This window comes from Manduca sexta, chromosome 26 (genome assembly GCF_014839805.1).
Source record: "Manduca sexta isolate Smith_Timp_Sample1 chromosome 26, JHU_Msex_v1.0, whole genome shotgun sequence".
NCBI lineage: Eukaryota > Metazoa > Arthropoda > Insecta > Lepidoptera > Sphingidae > Manduca > Manduca sexta.
This window is the reverse complement of record NC_051140.1, coordinates 15,189,992-15,204,554: the sequence shown is the minus strand read 5'-3', so window position 1 is coordinate 15,204,554 and position 14,563 is coordinate 15,189,992. Positions and strand designations below refer to the sequence as shown.

Here is a 14,563-nt window from a genome sequence, read left to right as displayed (position 1 = left end):
CTTATCTGTGAATGTTTTAAGCATAAATATTGCTCCGGTATATTTGAACTTGTACAGATGGGGGCAATGTTCAAATTAAAACAATATTATTGCTTTGTTGCAAATTGTATAATGCTCCACCGGCACGGTCATTTGTCGACGGCAAAAACATTATTTGCATTTATTTTGCCTACGAACGTGTCCAGTGTACGAGACGCATATAACGTAATTATGATACCGTTTTATACGTGAAATAATATTCATGTGTAAAGTTCACATTAGGCGCCCAAAAACCGTAAAATTTCAGCGGGTCTGAGACATTCCGGTAAGGGTAAAGAATTTAGGCCGAGTGTTACTCCTTTATGTTCATTGCGATAAGATCTAGAATTTTTCCTGATGTTTTTATTACTAATTCGCTCCACTTTTATATTATAAAATTTTATATGCGGGTAGAATTACTAATTAAATTATTCATGGACTATGTCAGCCGTCAGGTAACAAGCGGGAGCAAATGTTCATCGGTTTATTGTGGAGTTTGCAACAACACAGTTCAAAGGGGGTCTGATATATAACGTTGGTCAAAGGCGAATCACAGCTCCTGTTCCATTATTGATTTCGGTTACAGCCAACTACAATAACCCATGCTCGTTTGCAAGGCACGTTGCAAGTTGTTACAAACAGATATCTCCAATTAACGGAACATTTACGTCGTTAAATATCAGTTACTGCTGTGATCTGTTCGTGATCAGGATTGACGGAACGCTAAAGCTAGAATTTCTGAGTATAATTTATATAATTATTAAAACTTATTTTGTTTATGTTTCAAGTGGTATGAAATGCCAAAGGAACCTAACAACACTGATCGTTTAAATTTTATAGCAATAGGTTGAAGATGGATACTACGGTAAATGCGTGTTTTTATTAAAGTCCAGGCAGCCGCACCTAATATTTCTTGCACCTCATAATACCGCACTTGGTGCACTACCAAGCTTTCAACATAAACTGCAATATTTGCACTAAATTATGCAAGTGACATTGGCTTTACACGATTACAGTAAATTTATGCAAGACATTATCCGATAACAGCGGCGTCGCATAACAACGCCTTCCGTGTCCGAGCGGCACCGCGCGCAGCCTCCTTTATGAAAACCCTCGGTGATATATAGCTGTGTGCCAACACGTTATTGCTTCTCTCTACATATTTTATATGCATATGTCACACTTTTCCTCTTGTCTTTATAAGGGCACTTCCGCGGTCTCATCGCCTGTGCTCCATATTTACATATCGCTTCTATAGCGTGCGGTGATTGGGTGATCGACTGCGTGCCACAAAGAATTATAGTAAATAATGATTTCTTATGTTTACGCGAATGTTAGACAAATATATATTAGAATGTCATTCAATTAAAACATAACTTATTTACTATATTAAAATCTAACTATTTTTCGCATTTTATCGCGGTTTGAATGTTTTAGTTTTCTCCCGAAGTTTCGAAGACTTTGCAGCCTTCGTCAGTCTTCGTAAAGTCGGGAAAAAACTAAAACATTAACGCGATAAAATCCGAAAAATAGTTTAATTTTAATATAGTAAATAAATTATATTTTAATTGAATCATTTCCTGTTATAATTATAGTTTTACACGGGAAGTATTAATTAGCCTGTATAAGGGATGCAATAGCGTTTTACACTAATGAGGGGGAGTACGCGTGCTCGGAACGTGGACGCGTGATAATCTCCCTACCATTAGGCCCGACCACTCGCTCGCAAATCGTCCGCATATTTTGCCTAAGATTAATTGTTCTCGAATATCATCTATCACGGCGGGCTCTCTCGCGACCGTCGCTGGCAGTGCGTACGACGTTTTATTTAAAGCACAATGGGTCTCTAGAGCACCACAGTTGAGGTAATTAAATTTTTGCGCGGAAATAATGATACCGCTTGGACAAAAAAAATACTGTTCAGTATTTCCACATGGCGTGGAATGATTTTCTCGCCGTCCAAGTTCTATGAAAGTGAGGCGGGCGCAGGTAATATAGAATATATTTTAAATACGATGCCGACCTTTATTTTAATTTTCAGTGGGCTTTAATGTTAATCTTGGTATGGAAGATGACATACACATAAAATACTCATGCTACATACTCCACATCATTTTTTTTTTGTTTAATTCATAAGGAATATACCTGCTTTCTATAAAGGATCTTTTTGTTAACATTAATAAATAAAAAGGTAGAAAATAATTTTATTTCAAACGACAAAGATGTAATAAGTACGCAAATATTTTTTATAAATAAATATTTCAAATGTATAAATATTTTATTCGCATACTTTTCTAAAATTAATTTAGAATATGAATGAATAAGGTTCATAATTACATAATTGCTGATTAAGCAGATCAGATGTTTTATTGTAATACTGTCATGGACAGTGATCACCGTACCTACCCTCATCCTTTATTCATTTTGTAAAAATAATTTGACTTAATTTATCCAAACGCCTATTTAACGTTAATCTCTGAAGTGTCCAATATTGCGCAAACAATATTAGAATAAATCATACGGTGTTGTTATATTTGGTAATCAAATCCATGAACCCAGTGTGTGCAGTTTATATTTCATTTACATTTAGAGTGCAATTTATATAATATACTTATGCCTTGTTGGGCGCACCATCATAACATTAACGAAGACTATTAATTACCATTTAAATACTCCAAATCCTAATTCCGTTAGGGGAAATTAGGGCGATTAGACTCGGAAAAGATGAATCCGTATTTAAAAATAACCCTCGGCGAGTTTATTGCGCAACGGACAAGAACAAATTGAGTCAATCTGTTTTTTTTTTTTTGCTAAAACGAAAAACGATACGTTCGCATTTTCAGCGCTTTGAACATGTAAAGTTTGAATATCAATCAAGTAGACCTTTTTTTAATGACGCCAACCCAGTAATCCTTTAGGCAGCCCATTTTTCGAGTGATTATATCGATAGTTAATATTACCCGAAAATTAGGCCCTTATTAACACTTCCATTTTTTATTTTTTGAATTATATATATATATATATATATATATATATATATATATATATATATATATATATATATGTATATATATATATATATATATATATATATATATATATAAGTATTGAAATTAAACTAATTTTCCGGATTCTATCGCGGTTTTGTGTATTTTATTTTTCTCCCGACGTTTCGAAGACTTTGCAGCCTTCATGGTCACGGGGGGGACTGGAAACGTCGGGAGAAAAATAAAATACACAAAACCGCGATAGAATCTAGAAAATTAGTTTAATTTCAATGTCTAACATTCGCGTAAACATAAGAAATAATTATATATAAGTAATTTGAAACTCATGAACAAAACATTTTCAGCGCCCCTTTTCAGTAGCTTCATCTGTTATTTTAATTAGAAATAGCTTACTTAAATTGTTTTATGCAACGTGTGAGCTGCATGTGCGGGGTACCGTAAAATATATTATAATCTTATTTTACAAATATTATAAACTAGCTATTACTCGCGGCTTCGCCTGCCTGAAAAAGTTTTCCAGGATTAAAGACCTGCTATATATTTGCCCCGGAAAGAAAGTAGCCAATGTAATTCTCAGGGTCTCAGGCTATTTCCATGCCAAATTTCATCTAAATCCGTTTGGAAGTTTTTGAGTTTGGTAGACATTGTTTTTTAATATATTTTTAAAACTTTTTAAGAGAAACAATTCCCTCATAGTCATTGATGGCGCTGTGGTCGTACATATGACGTTATGGAATGCTACAATGATTTAATTGGTTTAGCGTATTATGATTAGCTTTCTAACTTCTTGTAGCTAAAAATCACACAGTATTAAGAACTTTAATACCAGCGAGAGAACCCGCGCGCAACACTAAGTAATTCATATATTTGGAAGCACACACGATTAAAATTTCATTACGAGCCGTTTTAATATGGCGGTCACATTAATCGCGGCAGGAGCATGGCGCCGGGCGAGGAAGAGTCAAAGTTCACGTCGCACGGTGCGATAATGTATATCCAGGTATAATGTGTCCGTGGTGCAGATCCTCACCGGCACGGTTGGTGGCGACACCGACGTAACTGCACTACTGACCATTTTTCATCTTAAAAAGTACGTGCAACCAACTCGCGCCAATGATTTCTTTGCACGCAAAAATATGTTTTCACCTAAACACTGCAATCATGCAACGAAGACTTTTACCTATCGCTTTTGTTCACGCACCGGCGGATATTGCCTCGATGCAAATGCGAAACGACATCTCTTGCTCGGCAAAAACCGTTCAACCACGCGAATTGACATTAATGCCGCACGACACACATGCATAAATTGCAATCAAAATATTGTGCTATTATATATAGTCCATTGAAATGTTACATTTTTTAGGCCTTACCTTGCGTTTTTTAGAGGACGCAATTTTATTTTTTTTAAGTGTAGGGGGGGTCATTCTAAAGCTAAAACCAAGTTTGTGGGGTCGCCACCCTTGTCCCACGGCCGCCATCTTGAAAATAGGGGTTGAAATGGTTTTACGATGTATCTCTTAAACTATTTATCTGACAAAAAATGTATAAACACTTTTGTTGCAAATTAAATTCTCTACAACTTTGGTTTAGTAACTTTTGTCGTAGAACTGTAAATAAAAAAGTTATAAGCGAAAATGTTAAGAAATTCAATGTTAAGCAATGTCCATTGCAACGTTATCAGAACGTGTGTTTATAAGGTTCATAATACTCTTTTTTGTACTCATTAATACCCAAATACCCAAGGGACAATTAGGGAACAAAAGAACATCTGCCTGCTATTATTATTATTATTTCTAACCTCTCTTATTGTAAGAATAGCTGATAATATTGTGTTGAAGTTGTCGTTCAACTTATATCTTTTAGTTGTGCTACATATTTCTGTACGTGCGAATGTATTTTATTCTGTTTTTAATTCTGCAGACGATTTCGAATGATTTTAGACACGATTTTAACTTTAGTGAAAACTACTTTTTTTTATTAGCATTTTGACTTTTAAAAGACTTTTAAAAGTCCAAATGCTAATGAAAAACTTACTTAGGACAACTTCAACACAATATTATCAGCTATTCTTACAATAAGAGAGGTTAGAAATAATAATAATAATAGCAGGCAGATGTTCTTTTGTTCCCTAATAGTCCCTTGGGTATTTGGGTATTAATGAGTACAAAAAAAAGTATTATGAACCTTATAAACACACGTTCTGATGACGTTGCAATGGACATTGCTTAACATTGAAATTCTTAACATTTTCGCTTATAACTTTTTATTTATAGTTTTACGACAAAAGTTTCTAAACCAAAGTTGTAGAGAATTTAATTTGCAACAAAAAATGTTTATACATTTTTGTCAGATAAATAGTTTAAGAGATACATCGTAAAACCATTTCAACCCCTATTTTCAAGATGGCGGCCGTGGGACAAGGGTGGCGACCCCACAAACTTGGTTTTAGCTTTAGACTGACCCCCCCTACACTTCAAAAAAATAAAATTGCGTCCTCTAAAAAACGCAACCCCAAATGTAACTTTTCAATGGACTAATAATGTCAAGGTGTACAACAAATCAAATATAGAACATTATTTTTAGTAAATGATTGGAATAGAATGTCGAGTTGTTCAAGTAAACAATCCGAGTGTGCGGGTCGTGATGTGAATAAAGCCTAACATCACGTTATCGAACGAGTACTGATATGAAAGGCCGTATGCGTAATGGATATAACGGCGCACTTTTTGCGGCTGAATTTTATGGCTGAAACGTTCGCGGCGAACCGGAGGACTCATAGTAAGCCGTAAATAACAGACGCATTACTAGGTATAAAAAGATATCAAAACATCGGCTGTCCATCAATTTTCGAATCACTCCGGTTTTAAAGTTGAAAGGATTTATTATTGTATCTAAGCGTACTGAGTAAAAGCAATGTTTTGTATATCATTAACCTAGTTAAAGCCAGTCACCTATCTCTCCTTGGATCGCATTATTTAAACCGGAATATTGTAAGTGTAAATCATTACTGTTGAAGTTAATACAAGTTGAAGCTCAATTTGAATAATATATGTTTAGTTTGAAGGCTATGGTTATGTAAGCGGAATAAGCAACGCAGTAGATAATTGAGAAATAATAGCGCTATTTAATAATATCAGCCCTGTGTTATGTACTGCCCCGCTGCTGGGCATAGGCCTCCTCTACTTGAGGGATTAGGCCTTAGTTCACCACGCTGACCTAGTGCGGATTCGCAGGCTTCACATACCCTCATAAATCCTAAAGAGAACTTCTCAAGTATGGAGATTTCCTTACGATGTTTTCCTGCACCGTTAAAGCAAGCGATAATTCACAAAGAATACATACATACCTTTAGAAAAATCAGAGGTACGAGCTGTTGGTTTTTGAACCTGTGGACATTCTTTGTTTTTTTAGCACTAATTATACAATTAGTATACGTTTTATACTCGTAAAAAAGAACAAAGAAATAAATACTAATGAAATCAACGCAAAACGAAACTGGTGTAGTGATCATACCAGTATAATCCATGTATTTTGCATCACATCCACACCAGGGGCCTTATTCTCTATCCCGCACGTTATTTTAACAGTGCGTAACAAGCACGTAACACAACGCGTCATGTTTAGGACTATAGAAATTTGGTTTACAGAATAACATTCCAGGCACATTTCTCGAAGATAACATGACACGGCCGCGTTACGAGTTTACACTATCATACAGAATAAGGGTCCTGATAATCCAATTACATTGTCATTCAATGATAACTCATTTGTTGCTAACTAATGACGGTCAATATTATAAAAAGTTCACTAAGAGACTCTATGACAAGATATTTTATCACATGTACACGTCTTTATCGAGTATTGATTCAAAATTACGGTAACCTCCCACCAGTAAAAGGATTTTCCAATCGTTCTAATTAATAATTATCTTAATGCAGACCGACAACAGTAATACATCATGATCTGTTATTTTTGTAGAGCAGGTAAATAAGTAGTTTAACTCATTTTAATGGTTACGACGTCAAGAAACAAGGCTTTGACGTTCAGCTTGAATTAAGATTTAACCGTGGTCACGGTAAGCATATATTATTAATTTACTTGTTGCTGGTAATGTGATGTAAACCCTATTATTACTATGTATAAACTACGTAATAATGTAAATTTTATTATTGACTTAAAAATCTAATGTCGGCTGAAATAACCTACAATCAATATAAAAAAAAAAAACCAACTGCATACTACGTAAAATATCTTACAACTATAAAATAAATTGTAGCGCGACTGTAAAACGTGGACACTAGTGAAGTTAAGATAACTAATGCATCGATTATTTTTCGATATGATACCATAAAATGTAAAGATATCATCATCCTCCGTTTCACCGACGGACATTTGATAAAGTATCGAACAACATCTGACGGTAGCATCGATATCGATAAATCAAAAGAGATAAACCAACTCCGGCAGCCAGTTCGGCATTAGACAGTAATATCTTAAACGATATTTGTATCAATATTATATGATCGTTCGTGGTCTTTAAAATTCCGTCGTTGAGCATTTCACGACACTGAACTGACGTCACAAGACTCTTTTTCTTGTTTAAGCTCTTCACGGATTCTAATTAAGTAAATTGCAATATATACAATATTCTTTCTAAGTTTCAAAAACATATTTTCGCCCTATCCCGAAATATTCCGCAATAGCGGGAAAAATCCGTCGAACCTTTTCTGTTAAGAAAATTGTATTATTACGGGGGAATATCGTAAAAAATATTTTTCCTTTTTGTTATATTCAAAATAGAAAGCCTTTAGGGTATTCAGTTATTCTTTATTAAATATTGACTTAATTAAGTTCTATTTTCGTTTGAGAATAAGTAATTTAATTAATATGTTCTTAAAATTATTTAACATTACTGTACGTTTTAAAATAAAATCTGGATATTGTGTATATTAATAGAAACTGTAATTATAATATTTACGTTTGTTTAAAGTAGAAAAAGTAACAATACGAGTGATTTATTTCGTACAAAATATGAGCCGTATCGCAACTGTTTACAATTACAACAGCAATTAAAACAACGCTGCTTAAATATATTATGTGTTGCTTCATCTTATTCAGGTCAACAATATAGTAGAACACATCATTTTAAAAATATTCTTGTTTAGACGCAACGTCATAAAAATATAATGTGCGGCGTACTTACTGTCGAATATTTTATTTAACACCATTAAAATGTGATAAATGTAACTTTTTATATACATATAATAAATCTAAAACAATAGACGGACGTGGTGAGTCACCAGAGCCGTCGTGCGGAAAATCACTCAGGTAATGTTGAATGAAATTATATTGCGTGCGGCAACCCTGTCGCACGCCCATATAACTGAATCAAAGGTAAAACAGATTAACTCGATATTTTATACAAGTCTGTTCGCGTAGTAACAAATATCGTAAAGAAAATAATGATGTTTTCCTTACCAGGTTTAGGGTTGAATCACATCGCCAACGGAAAGGAAGAAATATTTAGAAGTATTACAATTGATATTGTCGATATATTAAACAGTTTTAATGATAGTTACAATTATTAGTTTATAAACGCATCGAAATTTTAGATAACAAAGAGGAAGCAACACTTATTGTCACACATTTCGTACGCGAGTTATGGACGAGTTCGCGGCGCGTCGCACGTCTGTCCCGTTACGCGTTCGCGGGCATACTACACTGAACCGGCTGAACTCCACTGAAGTCTGAATAGCTACGAAAGGCAGTGCGCGATATCGGGGAAGTCAAACTGTAGCGCGTAGCACCCGCGCTACTATGTACGTATCGTACTACGAGTTGCTACGACAAAGAGCAGATTGAAAATTTTAATCAAAACTCAATTTTTGAAATGAAAATTCATTGACAATATTATTCAACAATCAGCGTTATTATCTTTATTTTAAAACACGATTACTCTGATAATTTATATTACAATTTACTTTATTATTTGACTATAAATTGCAGTACGATCGTTGCGACACTTGCCCTTCCATCTCGTATGTTACGTTAACGTAAAGCTTGCGAAAATTACCCACACAAAGAAAAATGAGACGCGTTCCGACCACGACAGTCCATCCATTGAGCACCGCCGACGCAACGTGCTCCCGCCCCTCGCGATACAAGCGGCGCGCTCCGACCCGATTAATACTAAGCACGCCAATAAATATTGATACTAGCTTCTTTGTCTTGCACGGAAGATTCGTTTCCTTTTATTAATGGGACGCTCACGGTGCTTGACAAATTGCGCACCTTACGATGGGTTCTGGATGGTTGTGCCGCCGATATATTTTGTTTTAAACGTATGCCCGCATGAATCGCGCGAGCTGTATAAAATGTTACCTACGTAGAGTTTTTAAAATATTTATACCATTAGAATATGGCGTCCGATTGTTGAAGCTGGTGTATATAGTGTTAGAGAATATATTTTAGCACACACTAGTAAAGTTTTGTAAAGGTTAAAGAAACTATAGTATAAAAGTTACATTCCAACAGAAAAAAGGACAAAGACCCAAAGAAAACAAAGAATATTACTGGCGTAGCAATAACTTTCTTTGGCGACGATTTAAGATAAATAATGGGTGTTCGACAGCATTTACTTGGTGGTGGTAGCATATAATACGGATTGTCGACTGAGAGGTCCTGGGTTAGTTGTTAGGCCAGGCAATACTCGATGTGGGATTTTATAGCGTTAATATCCCTTGATGAATCGTCCAGGAGGAATTATTAGGCAGACAAAAAAAAGTCATAATATAAAAAATGTATGAAATTAGTTATTTCTGTCTACTCTATATAAAAAATAAGATAGCGTATGATAAGCAGCTTGATATTAATATTTTTATAACAAATAACTCTACATCAAAATAATATTTTGTTTTGAATATCCGTGTTACATACAAAGCCTACGCACACTAAAGTTCAGAATAATTATAGCAATGAACATTACAGAGCGCAAAAATAACTCGGTTAGTAATTTCCCAATGCGTTTCCTTACGTTTGCCTTCTACAAAATGAACGAAATTGAAACGCTTTTTTGCGCCCACTGCGACACAGCGGGACTCAACGTGAGCAGGGATTTAGAATGAAAAATAGAACTAGTTAGTAAGCACATGAATCGAAGTGGTTACCAAGCGCTGAGCCGACAGATCACTCGTATGAAAGCGTGACAGAGGTTAATCCTCTTCTAATTAATGTATAGAGTTCTGGTGAAAGGTTTGGGCGTAATGTAACTGTAATCCACCCTTTCGGAATATTTTATACATTTACTAAAAGGCTTCGCACGTCAAAAGTGTTTGGAAATATATTGCTATTTAGGCCATGCGAATATGTCACTGGACCCGCTAAATACGTATGTACGTTCACTAGGAACCATGTGGCTATTATGTGTTTTGGTAATATGTTTTGTTAAATAGTGTTTTGTAAGTAAATTTCGAAACTATAGATTGTATAATGTTTTATTGAGCGTTTTTTAACTGTGTATCCGAACACACAATACATTTTTACTGAGAAAAATACTTTTATAGAAAGTTAACAAAACATATTTTTTAAAATCTTTGTATTATAATGTCCAAGCTTAGAATGTAAAACACTTAATTGTTATACACGTAACGTGCAAATTTTTCACCGTTTAGGTAATGAAACTGTTTAAAAGCAGTTGTCTTTTACCTTTAAGCAGGGAGATTATAAAAAACACCAACAAGCAATAAACAGTGCGCATTTATACATTCGTGTTGTTATAAAACAAACACAGTTGAACATAAAACAGATTATGCATTAGTCTCGCATTTTATCAAGCAGCGACACACATGAGTGGTTTAATAAAGCGTGCGAGCGAAAGCGGTTGTGTGCCACGATATGGATTCTCGCTGTATCATTTTTCAATGAAGTTTTGTGTGCACGCTAGTAGCTTGTTGCCGACACCAAAACTTTAACTTGTACTCGTAAGTTTCGAACGGGAAAATTCACAGAAGTATGTATGCATCGACTAAAGAGCGTTTTTGGCGGTTGTTTTATTACGTATTGCCTTTTATAGTCGAGTCGCAACTGTCAAGGCGAAATTTACATGAGGTCGTTGGGAAGTAAGCCCGCCAGCCGTACCTTTTTATTGGACTATTAAACTCAACAAGGTCTTTAAGGAAACGATAAATCAATGAATTATCTCCGTGATGACTGTGTTTACGTAATAAAAATAAAAAGTAATTTCGTAAAATGTGCATTCATTTTTTGCTAAATGAGTTCGTGAAAATTCGAGCATAATCTTACGAAGCGAAAGTCAAAAAAGAAAAAATATGAATATACTTTTTTGCATTAACTGAGTTTTAGAAAAATGATTATACTTTATCCCTTTCTTATATTATTTCCCTCCCTATTATGCCTTTTATCCCCCAAGGGAGAGTCAAGAGTGCAACTGGTGCACCCACTCTCCGCCGTATGTATTCCGTCCCATGATGTGATAGAGGGCAAAGCTATGGACATACGGGCACAAATTCCGGACTCCGGGCTGATACTGAACAGAAAAATCTAATACCACTTTGCCTGACCCCGGGATCGAGCCAGCGACCTCTGTACTGCTGTCTGACCTATACAACTGCCTAGTTGTTTGTTCATCATTGCCTTGGTGGCCTCACCAAGGCACTTCATTGTACTCAAATAACATAGCTATTTTATCAAGTCCCATTAGGAATATTAATCGGATTTAATTCTATTACAACGTACTGGATCTTCCTTCTAGATAAAAATAATAAACGGTGTCATTGAGTCGTAAATTTACTTCTACCGCCCCCAAATATCAATCTATCAAAAGGCTAGCATTCCGTGTGCTGACGCAATAAGCCGAGCTCTACATTTATTTAATCACAATTAATGTCCTATGAACGTGAAAGATACTATATTATAAAAAAAAAAAATCAATTATGAGTGAAACGGATCGTCAGTGCAAAGAAAGTGACATGAGACAGACGTTAATAAAAAACAATATTCGCGGTATGGCACGCACGAACATGTTGCTTTGTAAATTTTAAGCATCATTATTAGATTCCAAAGAATCAACATTAATTAATTATTTTACTATTGACAACAAGAACATGGCGACGCATCTATCTAAAGGTTTTGGCACAAGGAGACACTACTTTCTATATTGCAAACTACGAAAATTTCTCTTATAAAATTTAATTCATGAAAATATATTTCGCGTTGAAAACATGTGTTACTTCTTGTTTCAGATAGTAGTGCACAGGACATAAGTGAAGGTTTAGTTTAAGCGGAGTATTACAACGTCTTATGAGACGAATCAAAAATCACGAATCGCGGCCGTTGTCCATAGATCACGGCCGCGATTCGTGAATTTTAGCATATATTACGGTCAATAATAATAATAATACAATGATATCAGCCCTGTATTATATACTTGGCGACTGCTGAGCACGGGCCTCCTCTACTTCTGAGAGGGATTAGGCCTTAGTCCACCACGCTGGCCTATTGCGGATTGGTAGATTTCAAACACCTTCGAAATTCCTATAGAGAACTTCTCGGATGTGCAGGTTTCCTCACGATGTTTTCCTTCACCGTTAAAGCGAACGGTAAATTCACAAAGAATACACACATGATTTTTTAGAAAAGTCAGAGGTGTGTGCCCTTGGGATTTGAACCTGCGGACATTCGTCTTGGCATACCGTTCCACACCCAACTAGGCTATCGCCGCTTAAGGTCAATACATTTTTTAAATTCCGATGTCCTACTCAGGAAATTGGCAGCGCATCAAAGATTATGCTGGCATTATGGGTGTTTGTATCTAGTAATAATCTATCACCACCATCAGATGACCTAGTTGTTCTTTTGCATTGAGCTACTTTAATTTGGTAATCATTGCGACATTTAAATGGTTTTGATTGATATACTACTATTTATTCCTATAGTGAACAAATGCAGGGTTCTTATGAAATGCTTAAAAGAACAACCAGAGTTGCTCAAGTTCATTGTCTTTAATTCAGTGACATCATAAGTTAAAAATAGTATGTAATAATTACTATATCAATAAAATAAACTGCTCAAAAAGGGATAAAACTAAATTTTCTATTCCGTTTCTTGAAGCAAACCTAAAATTGATGTTATCAAATTCCGACCATAAAAACGAATCGATCATTTATAGCAATTCCGTTCAAAAAGTTACTACACAGTTCCGTCCCGCAAATAAAATCACGATAGATTTAGTCGAACTTTCTTGTGATTCAATGTAAAATAATTCCTGACCGAGAAAAGCAGTGCGCCAATTCCTTGCAATAGTATATATGATTTTAAAATAATTGATACATATTGTTACATTTAATAAACCAAACATTAGAGATATTAAATAATATTGAATATATAAAAGTATACAGATGCCAAATTATTGAATAATAAATCATTTAAAGGCGGTATAGTGATACATTGAAACAATCATTACTAATAAATATTAATTAAACGTTAATTATGAAACTTTATGTAAATGTAGGATGTATCGCTAAACGAAAACAAAACTTTTGAAACATAACCAATAATTATAATTAACTATATTGAGTATATCCATATTATAATCAATTTAATAATAAACGATATTGTAATCACCAGTTTTAAGCTGTATTCGCATATTAATGTAAATGATGCGATGAATTTTCAATGTCGTCTCAAACCTCGAACGAACACGGTGTATTTTTCATTGGTGCAGATAACGATCCCCTTGGGGAAGCTAAAGTATTTAATAGCAGGTCGTTATGGCATTTAGCAGATACCGATACTATAGTGAGCTATTCTAGATTTTTTGTTAAACTTTACATAATATACCCGATGTAGAATATGATTATATTTTGCTACTGACTTTCACGAATGTAGAGTTTGTAAATAATTCACAATGTTATAAGACAGTTTGCGGCTTATACAACTTATGTTCTTGTAAATAATTATTAATGATTACAGGCATTTTAATTATCGTGATAGTAGTATTGAACATATATGTAATATAATACATCAGTATTTTTGTTTGCTACTAGTCATAATAAAAAAATCAAAGGTTTCAACATAAACTCCATATTGTAGTATAGGTGCCGTCAGTAGCTTCGCCAAAATAAATGATTAAGTACTCGTAAGATCTTATAGCGTGACCAGACTGGTGCCGAAGGACCGTTTATTACACTATATAGAACAAGTGGCACTCCAATGATTAATGTCCGCAGCCTTAACCTAGAATGTGCCGTGAGTGCCGCTATTACGTTTATAATGTGCTAGCCGTGGAAACCTCACTATATAATCAATGAATCTTTATTAAAAATAAGGAAAACATTAATTATGAACACGTACGGAAATGCGCAAATGTACTGCGAGGTCAAGGACTAACGTAGCGCGTGCCACAATGTTAAACATTAAAACAATGTCTGAAGAGTTATCATTCACAAGGCGGAGCGACGCGACGTTGACATGTTGCTTTTAACGCGTTTGTCGCTTAGAAGGTCGCTGAAGCGGTGACG

The 14,563-nt window shown here is 34.9% G+C and overlaps 1 protein-coding gene across 2 annotated transcripts in view; it reads right to left on the bottom strand.

Moving 5' to 3' along the window:
- Positions 1-14,563, bottom strand: part of LOC115451008 (bifunctional heparan sulfate N-deacetylase/N-sulfotransferase) — a 111,831-nt gene that overhangs the window by 57,096 nt on the left and 40,172 nt on the right. Inside the window, exon 1 of one of the 2 annotated variants that reach the window (XM_037443711.1) lies at positions 8,505-8,754. The exons of the other annotated variant lie outside the window; for it this stretch is intronic. The gene's annotated coding sequence lies outside the window, so the exon portion shown is untranslated. Of the gene's footprint in view, positions 1-8,504; positions 8,755-14,563 lie in introns of those variants that run through there. 2 annotated transcript variants of the gene reach the window in all.